Source organism: Heterodontus francisci, chromosome 19 (genome assembly GCF_036365525.1).
Source record: "Heterodontus francisci isolate sHetFra1 chromosome 19, sHetFra1.hap1, whole genome shotgun sequence".
Taxonomy (NCBI): domain Eukaryota; kingdom Metazoa; phylum Chordata; class Chondrichthyes; order Heterodontiformes; family Heterodontidae; genus Heterodontus; species Heterodontus francisci.
The window spans coordinates 25,991,712-26,016,781 of record NC_090389.1 but is presented as its reverse complement, the minus strand read 5'-3'; positions in this window follow the sequence as shown (position 1 = coordinate 26,016,781).

The window sequence follows — 25,070 nt, the reverse complement described above, 5'->3', positions numbered from 1 at the left end:
TAGCAGTGACAGGTTATCGAGCAGTGACAGGAGGAATCGAGCAGTGAAAGGGAATCGAGCAGTGACAGGGGATCTAGCAGTGACAGGGGATTGAGCAGTGACAGGGGATCGAGCAGTGACAAGAGGAATCGAGCAGTGACAGGGGATCGAGCAGTGACAGGGAATCGAGCAGTGACAGGGGATCGAGCAGTGACAGGGGATCGAGCAGTGATGGGGGATCGAGCAGTGACAGGAGGAATCGAGCAGTGAAAGGGAATCGAGCAGTGACAGGGGATCTAGCAGTGACAGGGGATTGAGCAGTGACAGGGGATCGAGCATTGACAAGAGGAATCGAGCAGTGACAGGGGATTGAGCAGTGACAGGTGATCGAGCAGTGATGGGGAATTGAGCAGCGACAGGGAATCGAGCAGTGACAGGGGATCGAGCAGTGATGGGGAATTGTGCAGCGACAGGGGATCGAGCAGTGACAGGGGATCGAGCAGTGACAGGGGATCGAGCAGTGATGGGGGATTGGGCAGTGACAGGGAATCGAACAGTGACAGGGAATCGAACAGTGACAGGGGATCGAGCAGTGACAGGGGATTGGGCAGTGACAGGGAATCGAACAGTGACAGGGGATCGAGCAGTGACAGGAGGAATCGAGCAGTGACAGGGGATCGAGCAGTGACAGGGGATCGAGCAGTGATGGGGGAATTGAGCAGCGACAGGAGATCGAGCAGTGACAGGGAATCGAACAGTGATGGGGGAATTGAGCAGCGACAGGGAATCGAGCAGTGACAGGGGATCGAGCAGTGATGGGGAATTGAGCAGCGACAGGGGATCGAGCAGTGACAGGGGATCGAGCAGAGACAGGGGATCGAGCAGTGATGGGGGATTGGGCAGTTACAGGGAATCGAACAGTGACAGGGAATCGAACAGTGACAGGGGATCGAGCAGTGACAGGGGATTGGGCAGTGACAGGGAATCGAACAGTGACAGGGAATCGAACAGTGACAGGGGATCGAGCAGTGACGCGGAATCGAGCAGCGACAGGGAATCGAACAGTGACAGGCCATCGAGCAGTGACAGGGGATCGAGCAGTGACAGGGGATCGAACAGTGATGGGGGAATTGAGCAGTGACAGGGGATCGAGCAGTGACAGGGAATCGAAACGTGATGGGGGAATTGAGCAGCGACAGGGAATCGAGCAGTGACAGGGGATCGAGCAGTGATGGGGAATTGAGCAGCGACAGGGGATCGAGCAGTGACAGGGGATCGAGCAGTGACAGGGGATCGGGCAGTGACAGGGGATCGAGCAGTGACAGGGGATCGAGCAGCGACAGGGGATCGAGCAGTGATAGGGAATCGAACAGTGATGGGGGGGATCGAGCAGTGACGGGGATCTAGCAGTGATGGGGGATCGAGCAGTGACAGGGGATCGAGCAGTGACGCGGAATCGAGCAGCGACAGGGAATCGAACAGTGACAGGGGATCGAGCAGTGACAGGGAATCGAGCAGTGACAGGGGATCGAGCAGTGATGGGGGATCGAGCCGTGACAGGGGATCGAGAAGCGAAAGGGGATCGAGCAGTGACAGGAGGAATCGAGCAGTGACAGGGAATCGAGCAGTGACAGGGAATCGAGCAGTGACAGGGGATCGAGCAGTGACAGGAGGAATCGAGCAGTGACAGGGGATCGAGCAGTGACAGGGGATCGAGCAGTGATGGGGGAATTGAGCAGCGACAGGGAATCGAGCAGTGACAGGGGATCGAGCAGTGATGGGGAATTGAGCAGCGACAGGGGATCGAGCAGTGACAGGGGATCGAGCAGTGATGGGGAATTGACCAGCGACAGGAGATCGAGCAGTGACAGGGAATCGAACAGTGATGGGGGAATTGAGCAGCGACAGGGAATCGAGCAGTGACAGGGGATCGAGCAGTGATGGGGAATTGAGCAGCGACAGGGGATCGAGCAGTGACAGGGGATCGAGCAGTGATGGGGAATTGACCAGCGACAGGAGATCGAGCAGTGACAGGGAATCGAACAGTGATGGGGGAATTGAGCAGCGACAGGGAATCGAGCAGTGACAGGGGATCGAGCAGTGATGGGGAATTGAGCAGCGACAGGGGATCGAGCAGTGACAGGGGATCGAGCAGTGACAGGGGATCGAGCAGTGATGGGGGATTGGGCAGTGACAGGGAATCGAACAGTGACAGGGAATCGAACAGTGACAGGAGGAATCGAGCAGTGACAGGGGATCGAGCAGTGACAGGGGATCGAGCAGTGATGGGGGAATTGAGCAGCGACAGGAGATCGAGCAGTGACAGGGAATCGAACAGTGATGGGGGAATTGAGCAGCGACAGGGAATCGAGCAGTGACAGGGGATCGAGCAGTGATGGGGAATTGAGCAGCGACAGGGGATCGAGCAGTGACAGGGGATCGAGCAGTGACAGGGGATCGAGCAGTGACAGGGGATTGGGCAGTGACAGGGAATCGAACAGTGACAGGGGATTGGGCAGTGACAGGGAATCGAACAGTGACAGGGGATCGAGCAGTGACAGGAGGAATCGAGCAGTGACAGGGGATCGAGCAGTGACAGGGGATCGAGCAGTGATGGGGGAATTGAGCAGCGACAGGAGATCGAGCAGTGACAGGGAATCGAACAGTGATGGGGGAACTGAGCAGCGACAGGGAATCGAGCAGTGACAGGGGATCGAGCAGTGATGGGGAATTGAGCAGCGACAGGGGATCGAGCAGTGACAGGGGATCGAGCAGTGACAGGGGATCGAGCAGTGATGGGGGATTGGGCAGTGACAGGGAATCGAACAGTGACAGGAGGAATCGAGCAGTGACAGGGGATCGAGCAGTGACAGGGGATCGAGCAGTGACAGGAGGAATCGAGCAGTGACAGGGGATCGAGCAGTGACAGGGGATCGAGCAGTGATGGGGGAATTGAGCAGCGACAGGAGATCGAGCAGTGATAGGAAATCGAACAGTGATGGGGGAATTGAGCAGCGACAGGGAATCGAGCAGTGACAGGGGATCGAGCAGTGATGGGGAATTGAGCAGCGACAGGGGATCGAGCAGTGACAGGGGATCGAGCAGTGACAGGGGATCGAGCAGTGACAGGGGATTGGGCAGTGACAGGGAATCGAACAGTGACAGGGGATTGGGCAGTGACAGGGAATCGAACAGTGACAGGGGATCGAGCAGTGACAGGAGGAATCGAGCAGTGACAGGGGATCGAGCAGTGACAGGGGATCGAGCAGTGATGGGGGAATTGAGCAGCGACAGGAGATCGAGCAGTGACAGGGAATCGAACAGTGATGGGGGAATTGAGCAGCGACAGGGAATCGAGCAGTGACAGGGGATCGAGCAGTGATGGGGAATTGAGCAGCGACAGGGGATCGAGCAGTGACAGGGGATCGAGCAGTGACAGGGGATCGAGCAGTGATGGGGGATTGGGCAGTGACAGGGAATCGAACAGTGACAGGGAATCGAACAGTGACAGGGGATCGAGCAGTGACAGGGGATTGGGCAGTGACAGGGGATTGGGCAGTGACAGGGAATCGAACAGTGACAGGGAATCGAACAGTGACAGGCAATCGAGCAGTGACAGGGGATCGAGCAGTGACAGGGGATTGAGCAGTGATGGGGGAATCGAGCAGTGACAGGGGATCGAGCAGTGACGCGGAATCGAGCAGCGACAGGGAATCGAACAGTGACAGGCAATCGAGCAGTGACAGGGGATCGAGCAGTGACAGGGGATCGAGCAGTGATGGGGGAATTGAGCAGCGACAGGGGATCGAGCAGTGACAGGGAATCGAACAGTGATGGGGGAATTGAGCAGCGACAGGGAATCGAGCAGTGACAGGGGATCGAGCAGTGATGGGGAATTGAGCAGCGACAGGGGATCGAGCAGTGACAGGGGATCGAGCAGTGACAGGGGATCGAGCAGTGATGGGGGAATTGAGCAGCGACAGGGAATCGAGCAGTGACAGGAGGAATCGAGCAGTGACAGGGGATCGGGCGGTGACAGGGGATCGAGCAGTGACAGGGGATCGAGCAGTGACAGGAGGAATCGTGCAGTGACAGGGGATCGGGCAGTGACAGGGGATCGAGCAGTGACGGGAGGAATCCAGCAGTGATGGGGGGGATCGAGCAGTGACAGGGGATCGAGCAGTGACAGGAGGAATCGAGCAGTGACAGGGGATCGGGCAGTGACAAGGGATCGAGCAGTGACAGGAGGAATCGAGCAGTGACAGGGGATCGAGCAGCGACAGGGGATCGAGCAGTGACAGGGAATCGAACAGTGATGGGGGGGATCGAGCAGTGACAGGGGATCTAGCAGTGACAGGGTATCGAGCAGTGACAGGAGGAATCGAGCAGTGAAAGGGAATCGAGCAGTGACAGGGGATCTAGCAGTGACAGGGGATTGAGCAGTGACAGGGGATCGAGCAGTGACAAGAGGAATCGAGCAGTGACAGGGGATCGAGCAGTGACAGGGAATCGAGCAGTGACAGGGGATCGAGCAGTGACAGGGGATCGAGCAGTGATGGGGGATCGAGCAGTGACAGGATGAATCGAGCAGTGAAAGGGAATCGAGCAGTGACAGGGGATCTAGCAGTGACAGGGGATTGAGCAGTGACAGGGGATCGAGCAGTGACAAGAGGAATCGAGCAGTGACAGGGGATTGAGCAGTGACAGGTGATCGAGCAGTGACAGGAGGAATCGAGCAGTGACAGGGGATCGAGCAGTGACAGGGAATCGAGCAGTGACAGGGGATCGAGCAGTGACAGGGGATCGAGCAGTGATGGGGGATCGAGCAGTGATGGGGAATTGAGCAGCGACAGGGAATCGAGCAGTGACAGGGGATCGAGCAGTGATGGGGAATTGTGCAGCGACAGGGGATCGAGCAGTGACAGGGGATCGAGCAGTGACAGGGGATCGAGCAGTGATGGGGGATTGGGCAGTGACAGGGAATCGAACAGTGACAGGGAATCGAACAGTGACAGGGGATCGAGCAGTGACAGGGGATTGGGCAGTGACAGGGAATCGAACAGTGACAGGGGATCGAGCAGTGACAGGAGGAATCGAGCAGTGACAGGGGATCGAGCAGTGACAGGGGATCGAGCAGTGACAGGGAATCGAACAGTGATGGGGGAATTGAGCAGCGACAGGGAATCGAGCAGTGACAGGGGATCGAGCAGTGATGGGGAATTGAGCAGCGACAGGGGATCGAGCAGTGACAGGGGATCGAGCAGTGACAGGGGATCGAGCAGTGACAGGGGATTGGGCAGTGACAGGGAATCGAACAGTGACAGGGAATCGAGCAGTGACAGGGGATCGAGCAGTGACGCGGAATCGAGCAGCGACAGGGAATCGAACAGTGACAGGCCATCGAGCAGTGACAGGGGATCGAGCAGTGACAGGGGATCGAACAGTGATGGGGGAATTGAGCAGCGACAGGGGATCGAGCAGTGACAGGGAATCGAAACGTGATGGGGGAATTGAGCAGCGACAGGGAATCGAGCAGTGACAGGGGATCGAGCAGTGATGGGGAATTGAGCAGCGACAGGGGATCGAGCAGTGACAGGGGATCGAGCAGTGACAGGGGATCGAGCAGTGATGGGGGAATTGAGCAGCGACAGGGAATCGAGCAGTGACAGGAGGAATCGAGCAGTGACAGGGGATCGAGCAGTGACGGGGAATCGAGCAGAGACAGGGGATCGAGCAGTGACAGGGAATCGAACAGTGATGGGGGGGGATCGAGCAGTGACAGGGGATCGAGCAGTGATGTGGGATCGAGCAGTGACAGGGGATCGAGAAGTGACAGGGAATCGAACAGTGATGGGGGGGGATCGAGCAGTGACAGGGGATCGAGCACTGATGGGGGATCGAGCAGTGGCAGGGGATCGAGCAGTGACGGGGAATCGAGCAGTGACAGGGAATCGAGTAGTGACAGGGGATCGAGCAGTGATGGGGGGGTTGAGCAGTGACAGGGAATCGAGCAGTGACAGGGGATCTGCAGTGACAGGGGATCGAGCAGTGACGGGGAATCGAGCAGAGACAGGGGATCGAGCAGTGACAGGGAATCGAACAGTGATGGGGGGGGATCGAGCAGTGACAGGGGATCGAGCAGTGATGTGGGATCGAGCAGTGACAGGGGATCGAGCAGTGACGGGGAATCGAGCAGCGACAGGGAATCGAACAATGACAGGGGATCGAGCAGTGACAGGGAATCGAACAGTGACAGGGGATCCAGCAGTGACAGGGGATCGAGCAGTGACAGGGGATCCAGCAGTGACAGGGGATCGAGCAGTGATGGGGGATCGAGCAGCGACAGGGGATCGGGTAGTGACAGGGGATCGAGCAGTGACAGGGGATCGAGCAGTGACAGGAATTGAACAGTGACAGGGGATCGAGCAGTGACAGGGAATGGAACAGTGACAGGGGATCGAGCAGCGACAGGGAATGGAGCAGTGACAGGGGATCGAGCAGTGACAGGGGATCGAGCAGTGACAGAAGGAATCGAGCAGTGACAGGGAATCGAGCAGTGACAGGGGATCGAGCAGCGAAAGGGGATCGAGCAGTGACAGGGGATCGAGCAGTGAAAGGGAATCGAGCAGTGACAGGAGGAATCGAGCAGTGACAGGGAATCGAGCAGTGACAGGAGGAATCGAGCAGTGACAGGGGATCGAGCAGTGACAGGAGGAATCGAGCAGTGACAGGGGATTGGGCAGTGACAGAGAATCGAGCAGTGACAGGAGGAATCGAGCAGTGACAGGGGATCGAGCAGTGACAGGGAATCGAGCAGTGACAGGGGATCGAGCAGTGACAGGGAATTGAACAGTGATGGGGGAATTGAGCAGCGACAGGGAATATAGCAGTGGCAGGGGATCGCGCAGTGACGGGGAATCGAGCAGTGACAGGGGATCGAGCAGTGACAGGGGATCGAGCAGTGATGGGGGAATTGAGCAGCGACAGGGAATCGAGCAGTGACAGGGGATCGAGCAGTGACGGGGAATTGAGCATCGACAGGGGATCGAGCAGTGACAGGGAATCGAACAGTGATGGGGGGGATCGAGCAGTGACAGGGGATCGAGCAGTGACGGGGAATTGAGCAGTGACAGGGGATCGAGCAGTGACGGGGAATTGAGCAGCGACAGGGGATCGAGCAGTGACAGGGAATCGAACAGTGATGGGGGGGGGGATCGAGCAGTGACAGGGGATCGAGCAGTGACAGGGAATTGAACGGTGATGGGGGAATTGAGCAGCGACAGGGAACGAGCAGTGGCAGGGGATCGAGCAGTGACGGGGAATCGAGCAGTGACAGGGGATCGAGCAGTGACAGGGGATCGAGCAGTGATGGGGGAATTGAGCAGCGACAGGGAATCGAGCAGTGACAGGGGATCGAGCAGTGACAGGGAATCGAACAGTGATGGGGGGGGATCGAGCAGTGACAGGGGATCGAGCAGTGACGGGGAATTGAGCAGTGACAGGGGATCGAGCAGTGACGGGGAATTGAGCAGCGACAGGGGATCGAGCAGTGACAGGGAATCGAACAGTGATGGGGGGGGATCGAGCAGTGACAGGGGATCGAGCAGTGATGGGGGATCGAGCAGTGACGGGGAATTGAGCAGTGACAGGGAGTCGAGCAGTGACAGGGAATCGAGCAGTGGCTGAGGGATCGAGCAGTGACAGGGGATCGAGCAGTGATGGGGGTGATTGAGCAGTGATGGGGAATCGATCAGTGACAGGGAATCGAGCAGTGACAGGGGATCGAGCAGTGATGGGGGGGGTTGAGCAGTGACAGGGAATCGAGCAGTGACTGGGGATCTGCAGTGACAGGGGATCGAGCAGTGACAGGGGATCGAGCAGTGAAACGGGGGATCGAACAGCGACAGGGGATCGAGCAGTGATGGGGGGGACTGAGCAGTGACAGGGGATCTGCAGTGACAGGGGATCGAGCAGTGATGGGGGGGATTGAGCAGTGACAGGGCATCGAGCAGTGACAGGGAATCGGGCAGTGACAGGGGATCGAGCATTGACAGGGGATCGAGCATTGACAGGGGATCGAGCAGTGACAGGAGGAATCGAGAAGTGACAGGGAATCGAGCAGTGACAGGAGGAATCGAGCAGTGACAGGGGATCGAGCAGTGACAGGAGGAATCGAGCAGTGACAGGGAATCGAGCAGTGACAGGAGGAATCGAGCAGTGACAGGGGATTGAGCAGTGACAGGGGATCGAGCAGTGACAGGAGGAATCGAGCAGTGACAGGGGATTGAGCAGTGACAGGGGATCGAGCAGTGATGGGGGATCGAACAGTGACAGGGAATCGAGCAGTGACAGGAGGAATCGAGCAGTGACAGGAGTAATCGAGCAGTGACAGGGGATCGAGCAGTGACAGGGCATCGAACAGTGACAGGGAATCGAGCAGTGACAGGAGGAATCGAGCAGTGACAGGAGTAATCGAGCAGTGACAGGGGATCGAGCAGTGACAGGGGATCGAGCAGTGACAGGGAATCGAGCAGTCACAGGAGGATTCGAGCAGTGACGGGGGATCGAGCAGTGATGGGGGACTGAGCAGTGACAGGGGATCTGCAGTGACAGGGGATCGAGCAGTGATGGGGGGGATTGAGCAGTGACAGGGCATCGAGCATTGACAAGCAATCGAGCAGTGACAGGGGATCGAGCAGTGACAGGAGGTATCGAGCAGTGACAGGGGATCGAGCAGTGACAGGGAATCGAGCAGTGACAGGGAATCGGGCAGTGACAGGGGATCGAGCATTGACAGGGGATCGAGCAGTGACAGGAGGAATCGAGAAGTGACAGGGAATCGAGCAGTGACAGGAGGAATCGAGCAGTGACAGGGGATCGAGCAGTGACAGGAGGAATCGAGCAGTGACAGGGAATCGAGCAGTGACAGGAGGAATCGAGCAGTGACAGGGGATTGAACAGTGACAGGGGATCGAGCAGTGACAGGAGGAATCGAGCAGTGACAGGGGATTGAGCAGTGACAGGGGATCGAGCAGTGATGGGGGATCGAACAGTGACAGGGAATCGAGCAGTGACAGGAGGAATCGAGCAGTGACAGGAGTAATCGAGCAGTGACAGGGGATCGAGCAGTGACAGGGGATCGAACAGTGACAGGGAATCGAGCAGTGACAGGAGGAATCGAGCAGTGACAGGAGTAATCGAGCAGTGACAGGGGATCGAGCAGTGACAGGGGATCGAGCAGTGACATGGAATCGAGCAGTCACAGGAGGATTCGAGCAGTGACAGGGGATCGAGCAGTGATGGGGGACTGAGCAGTGACAGGGGATCTGCAGTGACAGGAGATCGAGCAGTGATGGTGGGGATTGAGCAGTGACAGGGCATCGAGCAGTGACAAGCAATCGAGCAGTGACAGGGGATCGAGCAGTGACAGGAGGTATCGAGCAGTGACAGGGGATCGAGCAGTGACAGGGAATCGAGCAGTGACAGGGAATCGGGCAGTGACAGGGGATCGAGCATTGACATGGGATCGAGCAGTGACAGGAGGAATCGAGAAGTGACAGGGAATCGAGCAGTGACAGGAGGAATCGAGCAGTGACAGGGGATCGAGCAGTGACAGGAGGAATCGAGCAGTGACAGGGAATCGAGCAGTGACAGGAGGAATCGAGCAGTGACAGGGGATTGAGCAGTGACAGGGGATCGAGCAGTGACAGGAGGAATCGAGCAGTGACAGGGGATTGAGCAGTGACAGGGGATCGAGCAGTGATGGGGGATCGAACAGTGACAGGGAATCGAGCAGTGACAGGAGGAATCGAGCAGTGACAGGAGTAATCGAGCAGTGACAGGGGATCGAGCAGTGACAGGGGATCGAACAGTGACAGGGAATCGAGCAGTGTCAGGAGGAATCGAGCAGTGACAGGAGTAATCGAGCAGTGACAGGGGATCGAGCAGTGACAGGGGATCGAGCAGTGACAGGGAATCGAGCAGTCACAGGAGGATTCGAGCAGTGACAGGGGATCGAGCAGTGATGGGGGATCGAGCAGTGACAGGGGATCGAGCAGTGACAGGGGATCGAGCAGTGATGGGGAATCGAACAGTGACAGGGAATCGAACAGTGATGGGGGGGATCGAGCAGTGACAGGGAATCGAGCAGTGACAGGGGATCGAGCAGTGACAGGGGATCGAGCAGTGATGGGGGATCGAGCAGTGACAGGGAATCGAACTGTGATGGGGGGGATCGAGCAGTGACAGGGGATCGAGCAGTGACAGGGGATCGAGCAGTGACAGGGAATCGAACAGTGATGGGGGGGATCGAGCAGTGACAGGGGATCGAGCAGTGATGGGGGATCGAGCAGTGGCAGGGAATCGAACAGTGATGGGGGGGGATCGAGCAGTGACAGGGGATCGAGCAGTGATGTGGGATCGAGCAGTGACAGGGGATCGAGAAGTGACGGGGGATCCAGCAGTGACAGGGAATCGAACAGTGACAGGGGATCGAGCAGTGACAGGGGATCGAGCAGTGACAGGGAATCTAGCAGTCACAGGAGGATTCGAGCAGTGACAGGGGATCGAGCAGTGATGGGGGATCGAGCAGTGACAGGGGATCGAGCAGTGACAGGGGATCGAGCAGTGATGGGGGATCGAGCAGTGACAGGGAATCGAACTGTGATGGGGGGATCGAGCAGTGACAGGGGATCGAGCAGTGACAGGGGATCGAGCAGTGACAGGGAATCGAACAGTGATGGGGGGGATCGAGCAGTGACAGGGGATCGAGCAGTGATGGGGGATCGAGCAGTGGCAGGGAATCGAACAGTGATGGGGGGGGATCGAGCAGTGACAGGGGATCGAGCAGTGATGTGGGATCGAGCAGTGACAGGGGATCGAGAAGTGACGGGGAATCGAGCAGCGACAGGGAATCGAACAGTGACAGGGGATCGAGCAGTGACAGGGAATCGAACAGTGACAGGGGATCCAGCAGTGACAGGGGATCCAGCAGTGATAGGGGATCGAGCAGTGACAGGGGATCCAGCAGTGACAGGGGATCGAGCAGTGATGGGGGATCGAGCAGCGACAGGGGATCGGGTAGTGACAGGGGATCGAGCAGTGACAGGGGATCGAGCAGTGACAGGAATTGAACAGTGACAGGGGATCGAGCAGTGACAGGGAATGGAACAGTGACAGGGGATCGAGCAGCGACAGGGGATCCAGCAGTGACAGGAAGAATCGAGCAGTGACAGGGAATCGAGCAGTGACAGGAGGAATCGAGCAGTGACAGGGAATCGAGCAGTGACAGGGGATCGAGCAGTGACAGGGGATCGAGCAGTGACAGAAGGAATCGAGCAGTGACAGGGGATCGAGCAGTGACAGGGGATCGAGCAGTGACAGGAGGAATCGAGCAGTGACAGGGAATCGAGCAGTGACAGGGGATCGAGCAGCGAAAGGGGATCGAGCAGTGACAGGGGATCGAGCAGTGAAAGGGAATCGAGCAGTGACAGGAGGAATCGAGCAGTGACAGGGAATCGAGCAGTGACAGGAGGAATCGAGCAGTGACAGGGGATCGAGCAGTGACAGGAGGAATCGAGCAGTGACAGGGGATTGGGCAGTGACAGAGAATCGAGCAGTGACAGGAGGAATCGAGCAGTGACAGGGGATCGAGCAGTGACAGGGAATCGAGCAGTGACAGGGGATCGAGCAGTGACAGGGAATTGAACAGTGATGGGGGAATTGAGCAGCGACAGGGAATCGAGCAGTGGCAGGGGATCGCGCAGTGACGGGGAATCGAGCAGTGACAGGGGATCGAGCAGTGACAGGGGATCGAGCAGTGATGGGGGAATTGAGCAGCGACAGGGAATCGAGCAGTGACAGGGGATCGAGCAGTGACGGGGAATTGAGCATCGACAGGGGATCGAGCAGTGACAGGGAATCGAACAGTGATGGGGGGGGGATCGAGCAGTGACAGGGGATCGAGCAGTGACAGGGAATTGAACAGTGATGGGGGAATTGAGCAGCGACAGGGAATCGAGCAGTGGCAGGGGATCGAGCAGTGACGGGGAATCGAGCAGTGACAGGGGATCGAGCAGTGACAGGGGATCGAGCAGTGATGGGGGAATTGAGCAGCGACAGGGAATCGAGCAGTGACAGGGGATCGAGCAGTGACAGGGAATCGAACAGTGATGGGGGGGGATCGAGCAGTGACAGGGGATCGAGCAGTGACGGGGAATTGAGCAGTGACAGGGGATCGAGCAGTGACGGGGAATTGAGCAGCGACAGGGGATCGAGCAGTGACAGGGAATCGAACAGTGATGGGGGGGATCGAGCAGTGACAGGGGATCGAGCAGTGATGGGGGATCGAGCAGTGACGGGGAATTGAGCAGTGACAGGGAGTCGAGCAGTGACAGGGAATCGAGCAGTGACAGGGAGTCGAGCAGTGACAGGGAATCGAGCAGTGACTGAGGGATCGAGCAGTGACAGGGGATCGAGCAGTGATGGGGGTGATTGAGCAGTGATGGGGAATCGATCAGTGACAGGGGATCGAGCAGTGATGGGGGGGTTGAGCAGTGACAGGGAATCGAGCAGTGACAGGGGATCTGCAGTGACAGGGGATCTGCAGTGACAGGGGATCGAGCAGTGACAGGGTATCGAGCAGTGAAACGGGGGATCGAACAGCGACAGGGGATCGAGCAGTGATGGGGGGGACTGAGCAGTGACAGGGGATCTGCAGTGACAGGGGATCGAGCAGTGATGGGGGGATTGAGCAGTGACAGGGCATCGAGCAGTGACAAGCAATCGAGCAGTGACAGGGGATCGAGCAGTGACAGGAGGTATCGAGCAGTGACAGGGGATCGAGCAGTGACAGGGGATCGAGCAGTGACAGGGAATCGAGCAGTGACAGGGAATCGGGCAGTGACAGGGGATCGAGCATTGACAGGGGATCGAGCAGTGACAGGAGGAATCGAGCAGTGACAGGGAATCGAGCAGTGACAGGAGGAATCGAGCAGTGACAGGGGATCGAGCAGTGACAGGAGGAATCGAGCAGTGACAGGGAATCGAGCAGTGACAGGAGGAATCGAGCAGTGACAGGGGATTGAGCAGTGACAGGGGATCGAGCAGTGACAGGAGGTATCGAGCAGTGACAGGGGATTGAGCAGTGACAGGGGATCGAGCAGTGATGGGGGATCGAGCAGTGACATGGAATCGAGCAGTCACAGGAGGATTCGAGCAGTGACAGGGGATCGAGCAGTGATGGGGGACTGAGCAGTGACAGGGGATCTGCAGTGACAGGAGATCGAGCAGTGATGGTGGGGATTGAGCAGTGACAGGGCATCGAGCAGTGACAAGCAATCGAGCAGTGACAGGGGATCGAGCAGTGACAGGAGGTATCGAGCAGTGACAGGGGATCGAGCAGTGACAGGGAATCGAGCAGTGACAGGGAATCGGGCAGTGACAGGGGATCGAGCATTGACATGGGATCGAGCAGTGACAGGAGGAATCGAGAAGTGACAGGGAATCGAGCAGTGACAGGAGGAATCGAGCAGTGACAGGGGATCGAGCAGTGACAGGAGGAATCGAGCAGTGACAGGGAATCGAGCAGTGACAGGAGGAATCGAGCAGTGACAGGGGATTGAGCAGTGACAGGGGATCGAGCAGTGACAGGAGGAATCGAGCAGTGACAGGGGATTGAGCAGTGACAGGGGATCGAGCAGTGATGGGGGATCGAACAGTGACAGGGAATCGAGCAGTGACAGGAGGAATCGAGCAGTGACAGGAGTAATCGAGCAGTGACAGGGGATCGAGCAGTGACAGGGGATCGAACAGTGACAGGGAATCGAGCAGTGTCAGGAGGAATCGAGCAGTGACAGGAGTAATCGAGCAGTGACAGGGGATCGAGCAGTGACAGGGGATCGAGCAGTGACAGGGAATCGAGCAGTCACAGGAGGATTCGAGCAGTGACAGGGGATCGAGCAGTGATGGGGGATCGAGCAGTGACAGGGGATCGAGCAGTGACAGGGGATCGAGCAGTGATGGGGAATCGAACAGTGACAGGGAATCGAACAGTGATGGGGGGGATCGAGCAGTGACAGGGAATCGAGCAGTGACAGGGGATCGAGCAGTGACAGGGGATCGAGCAGTGATGGGGGATCGAGCAGTGACAGGGAATCGAACTGTGATGGGGGGGATCGAGCAGTGACAGGGGATCGAGCAGTGACAGGGGATCGAGCAGTGACAGGGAATCGAACAGTGATGGGGGGGATCGAGCAGTGACAGGGGATCGAGCAGTGATGGGGGATCGAGCAGTGGCAGGGAATCGAACAGTGATGGGGGGGGATCGAGCAGTGACAGGGGATCGAGCAGTGATGTGGGATCGAGCAGTGACAGGGGATCGAGAAGTGACGGGGGATCCAGCAGTGACAGGGAATCGAACAGTGACAGGGGATCGAGCAGTGACAGGGGATCGAGCAGTGACAGGGAATCTAGCAGTCACAGGAGGATTCGAGCAGTGACAGGGGATCGAGCAGTGATGGGGGATCGAGCAGTGACAGGGGATCGAGCAGTGACAGGGGATCGAGCAGTGATGGGGGATCGAGCAGTGACAGGGAATCGAACTGTGATGGGGGGATCGAGCAGTGACAGGGGATCGAGCAGTGACAGGGGATCGAGCAGTGACAGGGAATCGAACAGTGATGGGGGGGATCGAGCAGTGACAGGGGATCGAGCAGTGATGGGGGATCGAGCAGTGGCAGGGAATCGAACAGTGATGGGGGGGGATCGAGCAGTGACAGGGGATCGAGCAGTGATGTGGGATCGAGCAGTGACAGGGGATCGAGAAGTGACGGGGAATCGAGCAGCGACAGGGAATCGAACAGTGACAGGGGATCGAGCAGTGACAGGGAATCGAACAGTGACAGGGGATCCAGCAGTGACAGGGGATCCAGCAGTGATAGGGGATCGAGCAGTGACAGGGGATCCAGCAGTGACAGGGGATCGAGCAGTGATGGGGGATCGAGCAGCGACAGGGGATCGGGTAGTGACAGGGGATCGAGCAGTGACAGGGGATCGAGCAGTGACAGGAATTGAACAGTGACAGGGGATCGAGCAGTGACAGGGAATGGAACAGTGACAGGGGATCGAGCAGCGACAGGGGATCCAGCAGTGACAGGAAGAATCGAGCAGTGACAGGGAATCGAGCAGTGACAGGAGGAATCGAGCAGTGACAGGGAATCGAGCAGTGACAGGGGATCGAGCAGTGACAGGGGATCGAGCAGTGACAGAAGGAATCGAGCAGTGACAGGGGATCGAGCAGTGACAGGGGATCGAGCAGTGACAGGAGGAATCGAGCAGTGACAGGGAATCGAGCAGTGACAGGGGATCGAGCAGCGAAAGGGGATCGAGCAGTGACAGGGGATCGAGCAGTGAAAGGGAATCGAGCAGTGACAGGAGGAATCGAGCAGTGACAGGGAATCGAGCAGTGACAGGAGGAATCGAGCAGTGACAGGGGATCGAGCAGTGACAGGAGGAATCGAGCAGTGACAGGGGATTGGGCAGTGACAGAGAATCGAGCAGTGACAGGAGGAATCGAGCAGTGACAGGGGATCGAGCAGTGACAGGGAATCGAGCAGTGACAGGGGATCGAGCAGTGACAGGGAATTGAACAGTGATGGGGGAATTGAGCAGCGACAGGGAATCGAGCAGTGGCAGGGGATCGCGCAGTGACGGGGAATCGAGCAGTGACAGGGGATCGAGCAGTGACAGGGGATCGAGCAGTGATGGGGGAATTGAGCAGCGACAGGGAATCGAGCAGTGACAGGGGATCGAGCAGTGACGGGGAATTGAGCATCGACAGGGGATCGAGCAGTGACAGGGAATCGAACAGTGATGGGGGGGGGATCGAGCAGTGACAGGGGATCGAGCAGTGACAGGGAATTGAACAGTGATGGGGGAATTGAGCAGCGACAGGGAATCGAGCAGTGGCAGGGGATCGAGCAGTGACGGGGAATCGAGCAGTGACAGGGGATCGAGCAGTGACAGGGGATCGAGCAGTGATGGGGGAATTGAGCAGCGACAGGGAATCGAGCAGTGACAGGGGATCGAGCAGTGACAGGGAATCGAACAGTGATGGGGGGGGATCGAGCAGTGACAGGGGATCGAGCAGTGACGGGGAATTGAGCAGTGACAGGGGATCGAGCAGTGACGGGGAATTGAGCAGCGACAGGGGATCGAGCAGTGACAGGGAATCGAACAGTGATGGGGGGGATCGAGCAGTGACAGGGGATCGAGCAGTGATGGGGGATCGAGCAGTGACGGGGAATTGAGCAGTGACAGGGAGTCGAGCAGTGACAGGGAATCGAGCAGTGACAGGGAGTCGAGCAGTGACAGGGAATCGAGCAGTGACTGAGGGATCGAGCAGTGACAGGGGATCGAGCAGTGATGGGGGTGATTGAGCAGTGATGGGGAATCGATCAGTGACAGGGGATCGAGCAGTGATGGGGGGGTTGAGCAGTGACAGGGAATCGAGCAGTGACAGGGGATCTGCAGTGACAGGGGATCTGCAGTGACAGGGGATCGAGCAGTGACAGGGTATCGAGCAGTGAAACGGGGGATCGAACAGCGACAGGGGATCGAGCAGTGATGGGGGGGACTGAGCAGTGACAGGGGATCTGCAGTGACAGGGGATCGAGCAGTGATGGGGGGATTGAGCAGTGACAGGGCATCGAGCAGTGACAAGCAATCGAGCAGTGACAGGGGATCGAGCAGTGACAGGAGGTATCGAGCAGTGACAGGGGATCGAGCAGTGACAGGGGATCGAGCAGTGACAGGGAATCGAGCAGTGACAGGGAATCGGGCAGTGACAGGGGATCGAGCATTGACAGGGGATCGAGCAGTGACAGGAGGAATCGAGCAGTGACAGGGAATCGAGCAGTGACAGGAGGAATCGAGCAGTGACAGGGGATCGAGCAGTGACAGGAGGAATCGAGCAGTGACAGGGAATCGAGCAGTGACAGGAGGAATCGAGCAGTGACAGGGGATTGAGCAGTGACAGGGGATCGAGCAGTGACAGGAGGTATCGAGCAGTGACAGGGGATTGAGCAGTGACAGGGGATCGAGCAGTGATGGGGGATCGAACAGTGACAGGGAATCGAGCAGTGACAGGAGGAATCGAGCAGTGACAGGAGTAATCGAGCAGTGACAGGGGATCGAGCAGTGACAGGGGATCGAACAGTGACAGGGAATCGAGCAGTGACAGGAGTAATCGAGCAGTGACAGGGGATCGAGCAGTGACAGGGGATCGAGCAGTGACAGGGAATCAAGCAGTCACAGGAGGATTCGAGCAGTGACAGGGGATCGAGCAGTGATGGGGGATCGAGCAGTGACAGGGGATCGAGCAGTGACAGGGGATCGAGCAGTGATGGGGGATCGAGCAATGACAGGGAATCGAACAGTGATGGGGGGGATCGAGCAGTGACAGGGAATCGAGCAGTGACAGGGGATCGAGCAGTGACAGGGGATCGAGCAGTGATGGGGTATCGAGCAGTGACAGGGAATCGAACTGTGATGGGGGGGATCGAGCAGTGACAGGGAATCGAACAGTGATGGGGGGGATCGAGCAGTGACAGGGGATCGAGCAGTGATGGGGGATCGAGCAGTGGCAGGGGATCGAGCAGTGACGGGGAATCGAGCAGTGACAGGGAATCGAACAGTGACAGGGGATCGAGCAGTGACAGGGAATCGAACAGTGACAGGGGATCCAGCAGTGACAGGGGATCGAGCAGTGACAGGGGATCCAGCAGTGACAGCGGATCGAGCAGTGATGGGGGATCGAGCAGTGACGGGGGATCGAGCAGAGACAGGGGATCGAGCAGTGACACGGGATTGTGCAGTGACGGGGGATCGAGCAGTGACAGGGGATTGTGCAGTGACAGGAATTGAACAGTGACAGGGGATTGAGCAGTGACAGGGAATTCAACAGTGACAGGGGATCGAGCAGTGACAGGGGATCGAGCAGTGACAGGGAATTGAGCAGCGACAGGGGATCGAGCAGTGACGGGGGATCGAGCAGTGACAGGGGATTGAGTAGTGACAGGGAATGGAACAGTGACAGGGGATCGAGCAGTGACAGGGGATCCAGCAGTGACAGGAAGAATCGAGCAGTGACAGGGAATCGAGCAGTGACAGGGGAATCGAGCAGCGACAGGGGATCGAGCAGTGACAGGGAATCGAGCATCGAAAGGGGATCGAGCAGTGACAGGAGGAATCGTCAGTGACAGGAGGAATCGATCAGTGACAGGGGATCGAGCAGTGACAGGAGGAATCGAGCAGTGACAGGAGGAATCGAGCAGTGACAGGGGATCGAGCAGTGACAGGAGGAATCGAGCAGTGACAGGGAATCGAGCAGTGACAGGAGGAATCGATCAGTGACAGGGGATCGAGCAGTGACAGGAGGAATCGAGCAGTGACAGGGGATCGAGCAGTGACAGGAGGAATCGAGCAGTGACAGGGAATCGAGCAGTGACAGGAGGAATCGAGCAGTGACAGGGGATCGAGCAGTGACAGGAGGAATCGAGCAGTGACAGGGGATTGAGCAGTGACAGGGGATCGAACAGTGACAGGGAATCGAGCAGTGACAGGAGGAATCGAGCAGTGACAGGGGATCGAGCAGTGACAGGGAATCAAGCAGTGACAGGAGGATTCGAGCAGTGACAGGGGATCGAGCAGTGATGGGGGATCGAGCAGTGACAGGGGATCGAGCAGTGACAGGGGATCGATCAGTGATGGGGGATCGAGCAGTGACAGGGAATCGAACAGTGATGGGGGGGATCGAGCAGTGACAGGGAATCGAGCAGTGACAGGGGATCGAGCAGTGACAGGGGATCGAGCAGTGATGGTGGATCGAGCAGTGACAGGGAATCTAACTGTGATGGGGGGGATCGAGCAGTGACAGGGGATCGAGCAGTGACAGGGGATCGAGCAGTGACAGGGAATCGAACAGTGATGGGGGGGATCGAGCAGTGACAGGGGATCGAGCAGTGATGGGGGATCGAGCAGTGACAGGGGATCGAGCAATGACGGGGAATCTAGCAGTGACAGGGAATCGAGCAGTGACAGGGGATCGAGCAGTGACAGGAAATCGAACAGTGACAGGGGATCGAGCAGTGACAGGGAATCGAACAGTGACAAGGGATCCAGCAGTGACAGGGGATCGAGCAGTGACAGGGGATCCAGCAGTGACAGGGGATTGAACAGTGACAGGGGATCGAGCAGTGACAGGGGATCGAGCAGTGACAGGGAATTGAGCAGCGACTGGTGATCGAGCAGTGACGGGGGATCGAGCAGTGACAGGGGATTGTGCAGTGACAGGAATTGAACAGTGACAGGGGATTGAGCAGTGACAGGGAATTGAACAGTGACAGGGGATCGAGCAGTGACAAGGGATCGAGCAGTGACAGGGAATTGAGCAGCGACAGGGGATCGAGCAGTGACGGGGGATCGAGCAGTGACAGGGGATTGAGTAGTGACAGGGGATCGAGCAGTGACAGGAATTGAACAGTGACAGGGGATCGAGCAGTGACAGGGAATGGAACAGTGACAGGGGATCGAGCAGCGACAGGGGATCCAGCAGTGACAGGAAGAATCGAGCAGTGACAGGGAATCGAGCAGTGACAGGGGAATCGAGCAGCGACAGGGGATCGAGCAGCGACAGGGAATCGAGCAGTGACAGGGGATCGAGCAGTGATGGGGGATCGAGCAGTGACAGAAGGAATCGAGCAGTGACAGGGGATCGAGCAGTGACAGGGGATCGAGCAGTGACAGGAGGAATCGAGCAGTGACAGGGAATCGAGCAGTGATGGGGGATCGAGCAGTGATAGGGGATCGAGCATCGAAAGGGGATCGAGCAGTGACAGGAGGAATCGAGCAGTGACAGGGAATCGAGCAGTGACAGGGGATCGAGCAGTGACAGGAGGAATCGAGCAGTGACAGGGAATCGAGCAGTGACAGGGGATCGAGCAGTGATGGGGGATCGAGCATCGAAAGGGGATCGAGCAGTGACAGGAGGAATCGAGCAGTGACAGGGAATCGAGCAGTGACAGGGGAACGAGCAGTGACAGGAGGAATCGAGCAGTGACAGGGAATCGAGCAGTGACAGGGGATCGAGCAGAGATGGGGGATCGAGCAGTGACAGGGGATCGAGCAGCGAAAGGGGATCGAGCAGTGACAGGAGGAATCGAGCAGTGACAGGGGATTGGGCAGTGACAGAGAATCGAGCAGTGACAGGAGGAATCGAGCAGTGACAGGGGTTCGAGCAGTGACAGGGAATCGAGCAGTGACAGGGGATCGAGCAGTGACAGGGGATCAAGCAGTGATGGGGGAATTGAGCAGCGACAGGGGATCGAGCAGTGACAGGGAATCGAACAGTGATGGGGGAATTGAGCAGCGACAGGGAATCGAGCAGTGACAGGGGATCGAGCAGTGACGGGGAATTGAGCAGCGACAGGGGATCGAGCAGTGACAGGGAATCGAGCAGTGACAGGGGATCGAGCAGTGATGGGGGAATTGAGCAGCGACAGGGAATCGAGCAGTGACGGGGAATTGAGCAGCGACAGGGGATCGAGCAGTGACAGAGGATCCAGCACCGACAGGGGGTCGAGCAGCGACAGGGGGTCGGGTAGTGACAGGCGATCGAGCAGTGACAGGAATTGAGCAGCGACAGGGGATCGAGCAGTGACAGGAATTGAACAGTGACAGGGGATTGAGCAGTGACAGGGAATTGAACAGTGACAGGGGATCGAGCAATGACAGGCGATCGAGCAGTGACAGAGAATTGAGCAGCGACAGGGGATCGAGCAGTGACGGGGGATCGAGCAGTGACAGGGGATTGAGTAGTGACAGGGGATTGTGCAGTGACAGGAATTGAACAGTGACAGGGGATCGAGCAGCGACAGGGGATCCAGCAGTGACAGGAAGAATCGAGCAGTGACAGGGCATCGAGCAGTGACAGGAGGAATCGAGCAGTGACAGGGGATCGAGCAGTGATGGGGGATCGAGCAGTGACAGAAGGAATCGAGCAGTGACAGGGGATCAAGCAGTGACAGGGGATCGAGCAGTGACAGGAGGAATCGAGCAGTGACACGGAATCGAGCAGTGACAGGGGATCGAGCAGTGATGGGGGATCGAGCAGTGACAGGGGATCGAGCAGCGAAAGGGGATCGAGCAGTGACAGGAGGAATCGAGCAGTGACAGGGAATCGAGCAGTGAAAGGGAATCGAGCAGTGACAGGAGGAATCGAGCAGTGACAGGGAATCGAGCAGTGACAGGAGGAATCGAGCAGTGACAGGGGATCAAGCAGTGACAGGAGGAATCAAGCAGTGACAGGGGATTGGGCAGTGACAGAGAATCGAGCAGTGACAGGAGGGATCGAGCAGTGACAGGGGAGCGAGCAGTGACAGGGAATTGAGCAGTGACAGGGGATCGAGCAGTGACGGGGGATCGAGCAGTGATGGGGGATCGAGCATCGAAAGGGGATCGAGCAGTGACAGGAGGAATCGAGCAGTGACAGGGAATCGAGCAGTGACAGGGGATCGAGCAGTGACAGGAGGAATCGAGCAGTGACAGGGAATCGAGCAGTGACAGGGGATCGAGCAGTGATGGCGGATCGAGCAGTGACAGGGGATCGAGCAGCGAAAGGGGATCGAGCAGCGACAGGAGGAATCGAGCAGTGACAGGGGATCGAACAGTGACAGGAGGAATCGAGCAGTGACAGGGGATTGGGCAGTGACAGAGAATCGAGCAGTGACAGGAGGAATCGAGCAGTGACAGGGGTTCGAGCAGTGACAGGGAATCGAGCAGTGACAGGGGATCGAGCAGTGACAGGGGATCAAGCAGTGATGGGGGAATTGAGCAGCGACAGGGGATCGAGCAGTGACAGGGAATCGAACAGTGATGGGGGAATTGAGCAGCGACAGGGAATCGAGCAGTGACAGGGGATCGAGCAGTGACGGGGAATTGAGCAGCGACAGGGGATCGAGCAGTGACAGGGAATCGAGCAGTGACAGGGGATCGAGCAGTGATGGGGGAATTGAGCAGCGACAGGGAATCGAGCAGTGACGGGGAATTGAGCAGCGACAGGGGATCGAGCAGTGACAGAGGATCCAGCACCGACAGGGGGTCGAGCAGCGACAGGGGGTCGGGTAGTGACAGGCGATCGAGCAGTGACAGGAATTGAGCAGCGACAGGGGATCGAGCAGTGACAGGAATTGAACAGTGACAGGGGATTGAGCAGTGACAGGGAATTGAACAGTGACAGGGGATCGAGCAATGACAGGCGATCGAGCAGTGACAGAGAATTGAGCAGCGACAGGGGATCGAGCAGTGACGGGGGATCGAGCAGTGACAGGGGATTGAGTAGTGACAGGGAATTGTGCAGTGACAGGAATTGAACAGTGACAGGGGATCGAGCAGCGACAGGGGATCCAGCAGTGACAGGGGATCGAGCAGTGACAGGGGATCAAGCAGTGATAGGGGGGATCGAGCAGCGACAGGGGATCCAGCAGTGACAGGGGATCGAGCAGTGACAGGGGATCAAGCAGTGATAGGGGGGATCGAACAGCGACAGGGGATCGAGCAGTGATGGGGGGGATTGAGCAGTGACAGGGGATCTGCAGTGACAGGGGATCGAGCAGTGACAGGGGATCGAGCAGTGATAGGGGGGATCGAACAGTGACAGGGGATCGAGCAGTGATGGGGGGGATTGAGCAGTGACAGGCAATCGAGCAGTGACAGGGGATCGAGCAGTGACAGGGAATCGAGCAGTGACAAGGAATCGGGCAGTGACAGGGGATCGAGCAGTGACAGGGGATCGAGCAGCGACAGGGGATCCAGCAGTGACAGGGGATCGAGCAGTGACAGGGGATCAAGCAGTGATAGGGGGGATCGAACAGCGACAGGGGATCGAGCAGTGATGGGGGGGATTGAGCAGTGACAGGGGATCTGCAGTGACAGGGGATCGAGCAGTGACAGGGGATCGAGCAGTTATAGGGGGGATCGAACAGTGACAGGGGATCGAGCAGTGATGGGGGGGATTGAGCAGTGACAGGCAATCGAGCAGTGACAGGGGATCGAGCAGTGACAGGGAATCGAGCAGTGACAAGGAATCGGGCAGTGACAGGGGATCGAGCAGTGACAGGGGATCGAGCAGTGACAGGAGGAATCGAGCAGTGACAGGGGATCGAGCAGTGACAGGGGATCGAGCAGTGACAGGAGGAATCGAGCAGTGACAGGGGATCGAGCAGTGACAGGAGGAATCGAGCAGTGACAGGGGATCGAGCAGTGACAGGAGGAATCGAGCAGCGACAGGGAATCGAGCAGTGACAGGAGGAATCGAGCAGTGACAGGGGATTGAGCAGTGACAGGGGATCGAGCAGTGACAGGAGTAATCGAGCAGTGACATGGGATCGAGCAGTGACAGGGGATTGAGCAGTGACAGGGGATCGAGCAGTGACAGGAGGAATCGAGCAGTGACAGGAGTAATCGAGCAGTGACAGGGGATCGAGCAGTGACAGGGGATTGAGCAGTGACAGGGGATCGAGCAGTGACAGGAGGAATCGAGCAGTGACAGGGGTTCGAGCAGTGACAGGGAATCGAGCAGTGACAGGGGATCGAGCAGTGACAGGAGATCGAGCAGTGATGGGGGATCGAGCAGTGACAGGGAATCGAGCAGTGATGGGGGGTTGAGCAGTGACAGGGGATCGAGCAGTGATGGGGAATCGAGCAGCGACAGGGGATCGAGCAGTGACAGGGAATTGAACAGTGATGGGGGGGATCGAGCAGTGACAGGGGATCGAGCAGTGATGGGGGATCGAGCAGTGACAGGGGATCGAGCAGTGACGGGGAATCGAGCAGCGACAGGGAATCGAACAGTGACAGGGGATCGAGCAGTGACAGGGGATCGAGCAGTGTCAGGGAATCGAACAGTGACAGGGGATCGAGCAGTGACAGGGGATCGAGCAGTGACAGGGGATCGAGCAGCGACAGGGGATCGGGCAGTGACAGGGGATCGAGCTGTGACAGGGAATTGAGCAGCGACAGGGGATCGAGCAGTGACAGGGGATCGAGCAGTGACAGGGAATTGAGCAGCGACAGGGGATCGAGCAGTGACAGGGAATCGAGCAGTGACAGGGGATCGAGCAGTGACAGGGAATTGAGCAGCGACAGGGGATCGAGCAGTGATGGGGGATCGAGCAGTGACAGGGGATTGAGTAGTGACAGGGGATTGTGCAGCGACAGGAGTTGAACAGTGACAGGGGATCGAGCAGTGACAGGGAATGGAACAGTGCCAGGGGATCGAGCAGTGACAGGAAGAATCGAGCAGTGACAGGGGAATTGAGCAGCGACAGGGGATCGAGCAGTGACAGGAGGAATCGAGCAGTGACAGGGAATCGAGCAGCGACAGGGGATCGAGCAGTGACAGGGAATCGAGCAGCGACAGGGAATCGAGCAGCGACAGGGGATCGAGCAGTGACAGGGGATCGAGCAGTGACAGGGAATGGAACAGTGCCAGGGTATCGAGCAGTGATGGGGGATCGAACAGCGACAGGGGATCCAGCAGTGACAGGAAGAATCGAGCAGTGACAGCGAATCGAGCAGTGACAGGGGAATCGAGCAGCGACAGGGGATCGAGCAGTGACAGGGAATCGAGCGGCGACAGGGGATCGAGCAGCGACAGGGGATCGAGCAGTGATGGGGGATCGAGCAGTGACAGGGGATCGAGCAGTGTCAGGGGTTCGAGCAGCGACAGGGGATTGAGCAGCGACAGGGGATCGAGCAGTGATGGGGGATCGAGCAGCGACAGGGGATCAAGCAGTGACAGGAGGAATCGAGCAGTGACAGGGAATCGAGCAGTGACAGGGAATCGAGCAGCGACAGGGGATCGAGCAGTGACAGGGGATCGAGCAGTGACAGGAGGAATCGAGCAGTGACAGGGAATCGAGCAGTGACAGGGGATCGAGCAGCGACAGGGGATCCAGCAGTGACAGGGAATTGAACAGTGACAGGAAGAATCGAGCAGTGACAGGGGAATTGAGCAGCGACAGGGGATCGAGCAG